The sequence below is a fragment of the Ixodes scapularis genome, unplaced genomic scaffold (genome assembly GCF_016920785.2).
Source record: "Ixodes scapularis isolate PalLabHiFi unplaced genomic scaffold, ASM1692078v2 ptg000582l_1__unscaffolded, whole genome shotgun sequence".
Classification (NCBI taxonomy): domain Eukaryota; kingdom Metazoa; phylum Arthropoda; class Arachnida; order Ixodida; family Ixodidae; genus Ixodes; species Ixodes scapularis.
Window position 1 is genome coordinate 740,781 of NW_024610003.1, and position 10,794 is coordinate 751,574.

The following is a 10,794-nucleotide window of genomic DNA, read 5'->3' on the forward strand; positions in this document are numbered from 1 at the left end:
TTGGTCTTTCTAGACTCTACGGACACCACTTTGAACGTGTGTAATAAAAGGTTTCGCGATGCTACGACGCTTTTACCGTGGGCATGGTCATGGCGGCCAATTCTAATTTCCGAACCTGTGTTCGGACCTCCGAGGCTGAATTTTCGTTTCCGAGCCGCGATGTTGGTGTCAAACACGAGCACGCGTTCCGTAGAAGACCCGACGACTGTAGTTTACCTCGGATCGAGTCGATGGTTTACTCTACGAGCACTGATGCGACTTCCCGCACGAAAGCAGTCATTTTCAGGTTCGATATTGCTCACCGCTTCATCATTTGCTACCACAATTTGCTTTTTTGTTCTGAAGCGCTCCCTCGGGTAAAAGGAACGTGCGCTATGCGCGCGAGATTATTTTAATTCATTCATCTCGTGCGGCGCGCGCTCGGCGGAGCGGCTAGTCGTTTGAAGGCTCACCAGAGCGCGAGCAAGACTTCAAAGAGCTGCCGCTCGCTCGTAATTAGAAAACCATTATAGGTACGTACAACTATCAAATTGTTGGGGAAGGGTCTCGCACCAGGTAGGACTGTTTGTGTGTCAAAAGGGTACTAATAAGGAAGTGTGTTTTTACATTGAGACAGCTCGTCTGAAAAATTGTATTCTTGGCCTAATAAAGTCTGAGGTCTCAAAAAGAAATGAGCTGATTCTTGTTTTTCTGGCGCAGTGAAGAGTCGTTAAATGAGCCACTTCTTTTTTATTTATGTCTTCAGGCCCCTGCTGTCCACCACGGGAAAAGGTTTGTTCCTGCAGAGCTTTTTGTATACATGCCCCTAGAGTACAACTGGCCCCACACTCTTTATTTTCCCCCCTTGTGCTTTTTCTGGTGCAAGATGAGCTCGACTGAAGCATGAGGAACCTTCTAGCTTGCTATCTGTTCAGTTTGAACCCTCAAGCTACGTCCCTTTTCCCTTGACGGCCAAAATTTGAACGCAGGCATGGTTACTGCAGAATACAAAAAGTCTGCCTTTTGTCTCCGAGGGACGTTCATACTGTGTTATGGTCGTCTTTTCCAGAGATGGTGAGGACAAATACACATATGTGCTGCAAGAGGGCCTCCACACAACCCTACAGAGCTTTTTGTAGACATGCCCCTACAGTACAACTGGCCCGACACTTTCTATTTTGTCCCCTTGTGCACTTTCTGGCGCAAGATGAGCTAAACTGAAGCACGACTAACCTTCTAGGTTGCTATCTGTTCAGTTTGAACCCTCAAGCTACGTCCCTTTTCCCTTGACGGCCAAAATTTGAACGCAGGCATGGTTACTGCGGAATACCAAAAGTCTGCCATTCGTCTCCGAGGGACGTCCATTCTGAGTTATGGTCCTCTTTTCCAGAGACGGTGAGGACAAATGCACATCTGTGCTGCAAGAGGGCCTCCACACAACCCTACAGAGCTTTTTGTAGACATGCCCCTGCAGTACAACTGGCCCGACACTTTCTATTTTGTCCCCTTGTGCACTTTCTGGCGCAAGATGAGCTAAACTGAAGCACGACTAACCTTCTAGGTTGCTATCTGTTCAGTTTGAACCCTCAAGCTACGTCCCTTTTCCCTTGACGGCCAAAATTTGAACGCAGGCATGGTTACTGCGGAATACAAAAAGTCTGCCTTTTGTCTCCGAGGGACGTTCATTCTGTGTTATGGTCGTCTTTTCCAGAGACGGTGAGGACAAATACACATATGTGCTGCAAGAGGGCCTCCACACAACCCTACAGAGCTTTTTGTAGACATGCCCCTACAGTACAACTGGCCCGGCACTTTCTATTTTGTCCCCTTCTGCACTTTCTGGCGCAAGATGAGCTAAACTGAAGCACGACTAACCTTCTAGGTTGCTATCTGTTCAGTTTGAACCCTCAAGCTACGTCCCTTTTCCCTTGACGGCCAAAATTTGAACACAGGCATGGTTACTGCGGAATACCAAAAGTCTGCCATTCGTCTCCGAGGGACGTCCATTCTGAGTTATGGTCGTCTTTTCCAGAGACGGTGAGGACAAATACACATATGTGCTGCAAGAGGGCCTCCACACAACCCTACAGAGCTTTTTGTAGACATGCCCCTACAGTACAACTGGCCCGACACTTTCTATTTTGTCCCCTTGTGCACTTTCTGGCGCAAGATGAGCTAAACTGAAGCACGACTAACCTTCTAGGTTGTTATCTGTTCAGTTTGAACCCTCAAGCTACGTCCTTTTTCCCTTGACGGCCAAAATTTGAACGCAGGCATGGTTACTGCGGAATACCAAAAGTCTGCCATTCGTCTCCGAGGGACGTCCATTCTGAGTTATGGTCGTCTTTTCCAGAGACGGTGAGGACAAATGCACATCTGTGCTGCAAGAGGGCCTCCACACAACCCTACAGAGCTTTTTGTAGACATGCCCCTACAGTACAACTGGCCCGACACTTTCTATTTTGTCCCCTTGTGCACTTTCTGGCGCAAGATGAGCTAAACTGAAGCACGACTAACCTTCTAGGTTGCTATCTGTTCAGTTTGAACCCTCAAGCTACGTCCCTTTTCTCCTGACGGCCAAAATTTGAACGCAGGCATGGTTACTGCGGAATACAAAAAGTCTGCCTTTTGTCTCCGAGGGACGTTCATTCTGTGTTATGGTCGTCTTTTCCAGAGACGGTGAGGACAAATACACATATGTGCCGCAAGAGGGCCTCCACACAACCCTACAGAGCTTTTTGTAGACATGCCCCTACAGTACAACTGGCCCGGCACTTTCTATTTTGTCCCCTTCTGCACTTTCTGGCGCAAGATGAGCTAAACTGAAGCACGACTAACCTTCTAGGTTGCTATCTGTTCAGTTTGAACCCTCAAGCTACGTCCCTTTTCCCTTGACGGCCAAAATTTGAACACAGGCATGGTTACTGCGGAATACCAAAAGTCTGCCATTTGTCTCCGAGGGACGTCCATTCTGAGTTATGGTCGTCTTTTCCAGAGACAGTGAGGACAAATACACATATGTGCTGCAAGAGGGCCTCCACACAACCCTACAGAGCTTTTTGTAGACATGCCCCTACAGTACAACTGGCCCGACACTTTCTATTTTGTCCCCTTGTGCACTTTCTGACGCAAGATGAGCTAAACTGAAGCACGACTAACCTTCTAGGTTGTTATCTGTTCAGTTTGAACCCTCAAGCTACGTCCCTTTTCCCTTGACGGCCAAAATTTGAACGCAGGCATGGTTACTGCGGAATACCAAAAGTCTGCCATTCGTCTCCGAGGGACGTCCATTCTGAGTTATGGTCGTCTTTTCCAGAGACGGTGAGGACAAATGCACATCTGTGCTGCAAGAGGGCCTCCACACAACCCTACAGAGCTTTTTGTAGACATGCCCTACAGTACAACTGGCCCGACACTTTCTATTTTGTCCCCTTGTGCACTTTCTGGCGCAAGATGAGCTAAACTGAAGCACGACTAACCTTCTAGGTTGCTATCTGTTCAGTTTGAACCCTCAAGCTACGTCCCTTTTCCCTTGACGGCCAAAATTTGAACGCAGGCATGGTTACTGCGGAATACCAAAAGTCTGCCATTCGTCTCCGAGGGACGTCCATTCTGAGTTATGGTCGTCTTTTCCAGAGATGGTGAGGACAAATGCACATCTGTGCTGCAAGAGGGACTCCACACAACCCTACAGAGCCCACACCCCGTAACATGTGGAGACACACTTTAATCAAAACAAACGTGATTTACTAAGACAGGCCTGCATTCAAATTTTAGCCGTCAGAGGAAAACGGATGCATCCAGAGGGTTGAAACTTCACAGGTAGCAAGGTACCAGAGGCCTCAAATTTCAGTAGGCATACCTTTACGAAAGGAGGTTCCAAAGCTTAGAAAAAAAATCTTTCGGCTACAGGACGCAGGTGTGTCTTTATTTAAAATCCAGAGCAGATAAAGTTTTCTAATAACTTTCGAAAGGTGCACTGGCCGTTGCTAAACAAGAAACAAAAACAGTTTTCTCAAGAAAACGTACGACAGAGGAGCGCCGAGCAATATCGAACCCGAAAATTAGTGCTTTCCTGTGGAAAGTCGCATCAGTGCTCCTACAGTAAAATATCCACTCGATCAGAGGTAAAGTACAGTCGTCGGGTGTTCTACGAAACGCCTGCTCACGTTTGACACCAACATCGCGTCTCGGAAACGAAAATTCAGCCTCGGAGGTCCGAACAAAGGTTTCTAAAAGTAGAAATGGCCGCCATGACCATGCCCACGGTAAAAGCATCGTAGCATCGCGAAAACTTTTATTTCACACGTTCAAAGTGGTGTCCATAGAGTCTAGAAAGACCAAGGAACACATCGGTGCTAGCGGTGATGAGATACGACCAGTATTAATGAAGGGAGATCAACGAGAATGCTTCCCTTAATAAATAGTGCAAAAAATAAACAAAATAATAAAGAAAAAAATACCCGATGCGAGTGGTGTGTCTGCCCTCCACCAGGCGGCGCGATCCCCTTCCCGACTTTTTTCCTTCTCTTTCCCTCTCCTCCTCGCTCATCCTCCTCCGCTTTCCTTTGTTCCCGGAGGCCGGCCCCAGTCAGTGTGGTTTCCGTTGTGCTTGGGAGCAGTCGCGTAGTCGCCCGTGTCCAGCTCCTTCTTTGTTCTTTGTTCCGAAATCGGTCTTCTTCTTCTTCGGACCCCGAACTTCGCCTCACGCTTCCTGCCTTCGTCAAAGGGCCTCCTTTCGTTCGACACATTGGGGTAAGTGTAGGTCCATTATACTATCCTTTAATTTCGAGTTTTTGATTATTTGCCAAACGAAAGTGATTTGAGTTTTTCAGCAAAAAAAGAAGAATAATTCGTTTAAAACCAAGTGCTTTTCACACCTATCGGAGAATTTCATTAGCTTTCGGAAAATATATACTTCGATATGCGTAAAAGTATTTCTCGTTGCGTTAGAGAGTGAAGCAGGTGAAGCGGGAAAGTCCGGAGCGCGCGCGAGCCGCGATTCGATCGTCTAAGATCAGGCAAAAATTAAAATGAACTACTCGCTTCACAAGAATCTTATTATTCTGTGCTCTTAGCGCACACGTTTCTCTAACGGCACACGAAATTAAGAATCTCTATCTCCGTTTATTATTACATTTTTTAACTTGTTTTTCTGTGCTCTTGGCGCGCACGTTTTTTTAGCGGCACACGAAATTGTCATCTCACTTCGTTCTCTTCTGTACAGAACAATTAGCAATGTCTGTCGCACGTTGTCACAGGCTCGTCCGGGGTTGGTAAGAGAAGGGTCGGGAGACAGAAAGTTCTACGAGGCCTAGAGATTCCCCGGCATATGTCGTGACGAGGCTCGTTTCCTCGCTTGTGTAGCCGCTCACTCCAGGGACGGGGTGGCGTAGATGCTCGTGCCTCCGCTGTTCCCTTCGCACCGTGCGTAGCTCCCGGTTCAGGTGGTCGATACCGGGACACAGCCGGTCAGATCCTCGAAGCGGTTGCCGAACGTCGCGGCTCGTGCTGTAGAAGAGAACGAAGTGCCAGGAATTTTTAGAAAATGTCATATTTCTACCTTTGCATTTGGTGAACCACGCGCTGAAATCTTTTTTCTAACTCGACTCCGCTTAGAACGCGCACGCCGGGCCACCTAGGGTGCCTTCATGCGCGCTTTGCTTAGGGTGGTGGCATCTCGCCATTTTGTCACACACGTTTATTTTTTGTTGAGAAGCAGGTGAAAGAGCGTGTCCCTGCACGCGCTTGTGGCGCTGACTGTGCTATGGCGACATTTTGTTTTCGTCGATTTCTTTGTATTTTGCCCGTGAGCGCGTGCTGTCGGCATCTGGTACTACAAAGGGTGGCATCACCCTAAACAGAAGGACATTCAGGCACCCTAGGGCCACCCCTTGCCTGGGCCCCCTGACCCACTTAGCTCTTTGAGACTGTATCCGTTATCTTTCTTTGGCGTTGCTTCTTGTCCGGTGCGTTCTTTGTCTGCTTCTAGCTTTGATTTTTATCGGGAGAGTCCGATTTTTAGCGGGAGAGTCCGGAGCGCGCTCGAGCCGCGATTCGATCGTCTAAGATCAGGGAAAAATAAAAACGAACTACTCGCTTCACAAGAATCTTATTATTCTGTGCTCTTAGCGCACACGTTTCCCTAACGGCACACGAAATTAAGAATCTCTATCTACTTTTATTATTACCTTTTTTAACTTAAATCGACCAGCCACCCAGAGCACCCGAAAACTAGTTTGGCTGGTTAGATCGAAATATGAAGAAGAATAATTCCGTTTAAAATCAAATAATTTTTACACCTATTGGACAAGTTCATTAGCTTTCGGAAAATATATACTTCGATATGCGTAAAAGTATTTCTCGTTGCGTTAGAGAGTGAAGCAGGTGAAGCGGGAAAGTCCGGAGCGCGCTCGAGCCGCGATCCGATCGTCTAAGATCAGGCAAAAATTAAAAATAAAAGTGAACTACTACCTTTAGAACAGTCTCTTTTTCTGTGCTCTTAGCGCACACGTTTGTCTAACGGCACACGAAATTAAGAATCTCTATCTACTTTTATTATTACCTTTTTTCAACTTAAAGAAAAAAGGAGCAGTGTGTTTAACCCTCCTGGAAAAGCGAACGCCGGCATCGCGCGTGACGGGCGGCGTGCTTTCAAGTTTCAATTAAACGCGTACAGAAGCTTATTTAATCGCAAACTAAGGCGCTTAATGTTCGCTACCTCTCGTCCGAAGCACGCACTTCTTGCACGAATTGGTGATTTTTTACGATTTTTTGAAGGAACGGTGTCTAACCTGGAAGGCAGAAAGTAAACAAACGGGCGCGACGGGATTTCTAGATCGAATTAAACGCAGATAGCAGTTATTCATTCGTTGTTCCACGCAAGAAATGCGTGTACATGACGCTGGGAATAAAAACAAAGATCATTTCATGATCTTTGTTTTTGCCCAAAGTCGTTTGTGTGAGCGCGTGCGTTTTGCGAGGAGATTAGAAGAGCGTTTGTTGTGCTCGGCGGTTGGTAGATGGAAATGTTCTTTTCTGAGCGTGCGTGATTCTGCACGCTTTTCCGAGTGTCGGCAAAGAAGGCTTTTAATGGGATCTACTATATTGAGCGTGATATAGGCGCGCAAGATGAATTGAATTCTCGGCGGAGCGGCTGGTCGTTTTTTTGAAGGCTCTTTGCCAGAGCGCGAGCAAGATTTACCTAGGCATGTTTCATGGAAGTGCTTTTTTTGATAGGTCCATGCTCGGCAAAGATATAAAGTGTATTGAGCTTTGAAGCGCGTATTCGATCGCGAAATGATGGAATACTGCCTCGGAAAAAGAGAGGAGTGAGCGATCAAACTATAATAGGGTGGGAAAAAGGCATTCCACAATTTTGCAAGCGTGACATCCTAGGCGTTTGGGCAGTTTTCGTTAGGCAAAATTCGTCTTTTGAGCTCGTGTCGATTTCTCAGTTGGCACGAAATAATAAATAAACTGTTGGCTTTAAAACGGTATGTGTTAGAGTGGCTATACGTGAAGTTCAGCGTGTCTACCTACGTTTATTATTTTTTTAACTGATAAAACGAAGTCAGCCGCTATTCGAACGTCCGATTAAGGATTGCGCAATATTGTTTTGCTCGTATTTCTTAATTTCTTGCTGTAATAGGTTTGGTAGGGTCCAAATACGTTTTTTTTATTATCTTGCATCGTAAAATCAGCGTTCGAGCGTGTTGGGTTTTCGCTTGGCGCGCTGATTAATTTCATCGGAGCTTCGGTAATCGAGTTCGGGGCTGTTCGTTTTTAAGTTTCTAAACGCAGACGGTGTTCATTAACGGTGCCGCGAAAGAAGTGTGTGTGTTTGCTAGACGCAGGGAAAGAGCTTTTAAAGCAAAGAATAGCAAAAAGAAAAACGCCCCAGAGTAGCTATTGCACAAAGAGGAGCAGTCCCCGCTGCAAGGCAGGGAAGAAGAGATTAAAGCAGACCGCCAGACAGTGGCTGTCAATCAAGTCGGGCGCCAAGAACGCAGCCGACAAGAAGCCAAAAACAAAAGATACTAGCGTCTCCCGAACGAGGGAAAGGAGGAGCGGTTTCGGCGGGCGGGCAGCCGCGCCAGGCAAGGCCTTGGTAGTGCAATGAGCTTTCCCCGAAACTCTGTCGTCTGCTACAGCTCCTTTGTCTCTTGGGCGACCGTTGGAGCCGACTTCTTGCACGAATTCTTTTGTTCTTTTCACGGGAAACACGGAATCGGCGGCGCCGAGCCAGGCCAGGCTTTGCTAGTGGCGTGAGCTTTCCCCGAACCTCTGCCGTCTGCTACAGCTCCTTTGTCTCTTGGGCGACCGTTGGAGCCGACTTCTTGCACGAATTCTTTTGTTCTTTTCACGGGAAACACGGAATCGAGTTTTTTTTTTTCCCTCATTCCTGCTTGTAGGTTTCACTGACGATGTTTCCCGGATGGTAGACGAAACGTTTGATTAAATTGTTAATCTATTTGAGTAAAGTCGGAGCAGTTTTTTTTTTTTTTATCAAACACGGAATCGGCGGCGGCGCGGAGCTAGGAAGCCGGCCTCTACGAACTCAAACGTTTCATCACTCTCTGACGCACGGAAGAAATGAAAAAAATATATGTGTATGGCGTAAGAACGTTCGGTGCATCTTTAATGTAGGGCGCTAGATTGTCTTTTTGTGCAGCGCAAGAGCGAGTTGCACGGCTGGCCCTCCGTTTCAAGTGACCTCCTTCAGCTGCGGATGACCTGTGCTTAATCAAGACCGCTTGAATGGCAACTGAGAACTTGCTCCAAGCAAAAAGTGTTTTTATGAAATCGTGTTAGCTCGTGCGAATTCACTGAATAGGAACAAGTGTGTTTTCATCGAGACAGCTCGTCTGGAAACTTGCATTGTCGGCCTAATAAAGTCTGAGGTTATTAAAATGTGAGGTAAAAAAGAAAAAATCTGTTGTTTTGTGTTTTGCTGGTGAGGACGAAGCCCCTGCTGTGCACACCTGCGGAAACGAAGTAAGTACCTTATCAGTTTCTTCAGAGATTAGATTTTTTCCCGTGGTAATCGTGAAAAAAAAATAAAAAAGAGCGAGGACATAAATTCTTCTTTCTTATGTTTGAGCTTATTGCAAGACGCCATCAGCGGCGTTCTGTTATATCTATACATAGCCTTTGAACTTGTGTTTTTTCTTCTTTCTTTTTGTGATCTTCAGTGTACCAGATTTGTCGGTTTACTGTTATTTTTTTGTTCCTTCTCGTCGCACCCTGCTTGGGGATTGGAAATGGCCTGCAGTGTAAATGAATAGAAACTAAATATAAAAAAAAGAATTTAAATACTTCCCGACGCCATAGGGTCTTGATCTCCTTACAAATGCATTTAAATAGTCCTTTCCCAGAACCATAACAGAATGAAACAGCCTACCTCATCGCAGATTTATATCTGACAATGTTTTGTAGTCGATCGAGCGTTTGTTTGATAACTCTTTGCATGGTGTTTTATTTTCCTCTTGCCCACTACTGCCACTCCTCCCAACTTTGTTGTGAGCTATTACATTACAATTTTCCCCTGTTCCGCTCTCCCATTTTACGGATTACCTGGTGTCGCGTTTTTAATATAATATAACAATCTGAGGTTAAACGGACAAAGAGGCCCCTGCTGTGCACACCTGCGGAAATGAAGTAAGTACCTTGTCAGTTTTATTCAGAAATTTGATTTTTTCCAGTGGTAATCGTGAAAAAAAAAGAAATGTGTTTTTTTTATGTGTGCTCGCCCAAAAGCGAGCACATACATTCTTTTAATGTTCTCTGTTGCGCTTATTGCAAGACGCTGTCAGCGGCGTTGTATTATCTATACAGCCTTTGAACTTGCGTTTTCTCTTCTTTTTTTGTATCTCTGTACTTTGTATTCAAATATATCAATCCACAAGTGCTAGCTGGGTCATTTATTTTAACCAGGCGAGTGATATTATGTTCCGAGGAACATTCTAGGCGCGTCTCATCGATGTAGCTAATCTAATAAGAAAGTGATGATTAAAAAGTTTACGTGTAAGGCTTCATTCTGTGGTGTTGTGATTTGGCATATGCTCGTATAAAGAAAACTACGATAGTTAGAAGGTTCTAATTCGCAGCGAATGATCGCGCTCTGAATTTAGACGCACTGTTAAATTTTCATCGCTCCAGCTAGTCTAGAACTCGTTATATTCGCAAAAACAGGTTTTTGGGACTCTGCTTGGAGATTAAAAACCCCGACCAAGTTCAATCGTTCACCCGTGAATATTCAAGACCGCTGGAGTGCATTCATCTATCGTGGTCGTGAAAACAACATCGTAGGAAAATGTGTGTGCAGTGAAACCGTGTCGGCTCATCTCAATCGAGACTTTTCGATCAACGGGGACAGTCTCCCGAGCACGAGTGGATTGATATTCTTCAAAGAGCTGCCGCCCGCTCGTAATTAGAAAACAATTATAGGTACAACTATCAAATTGTTGGGGAAGGGTCTCGCACCAGGTAGGACTGTTTGTGTGTCAAATTTCTTTGAGATAGCAAACGCAAAAGTTGTTTTATCGACCTATTAAAACCGCTCGGAGAACTCGGCTGATTTCTGGTGTTGTTTTTTTTTTTTTTTTTGCGTGTTCTTTTTGTAGTGTTAATTCTAAAAGAGAGATGCCGTAAATATCGCCTAATACCTCAACAAAAAACAAAAGTCCGAAGAAAAAAAAAAACAAATTTTCTCGGGGGATTGAACTAAGATCCTGCTGTGTACGAAGCGCACATCTTACCCACTGAGCTAATCCACAGCTCGGAATAGGCGTGTTTACAATCCGTTTTATACGA

General features: G+C 45.6%; 1 long non-coding RNA gene across 1 annotated transcript; it reads left to right on the forward strand.

Annotated features, from left to right (window-relative positions):
- The first annotated feature begins 4,570 nt into the window (after window positions 1–4,570).
- On the forward strand, window positions 4,571–8,778 carry LOC121834125. The gene is made up of 2 exons (XR_006077061.1): window positions 4,571–4,734; window positions 8,654–8,778. It is a non-coding gene; the product is annotated as an uncharacterized LOC121834125 (long non-coding RNA).
- The last annotated feature ends 2,016 nt before the right edge of the window (window positions 8,779–10,794 follow it).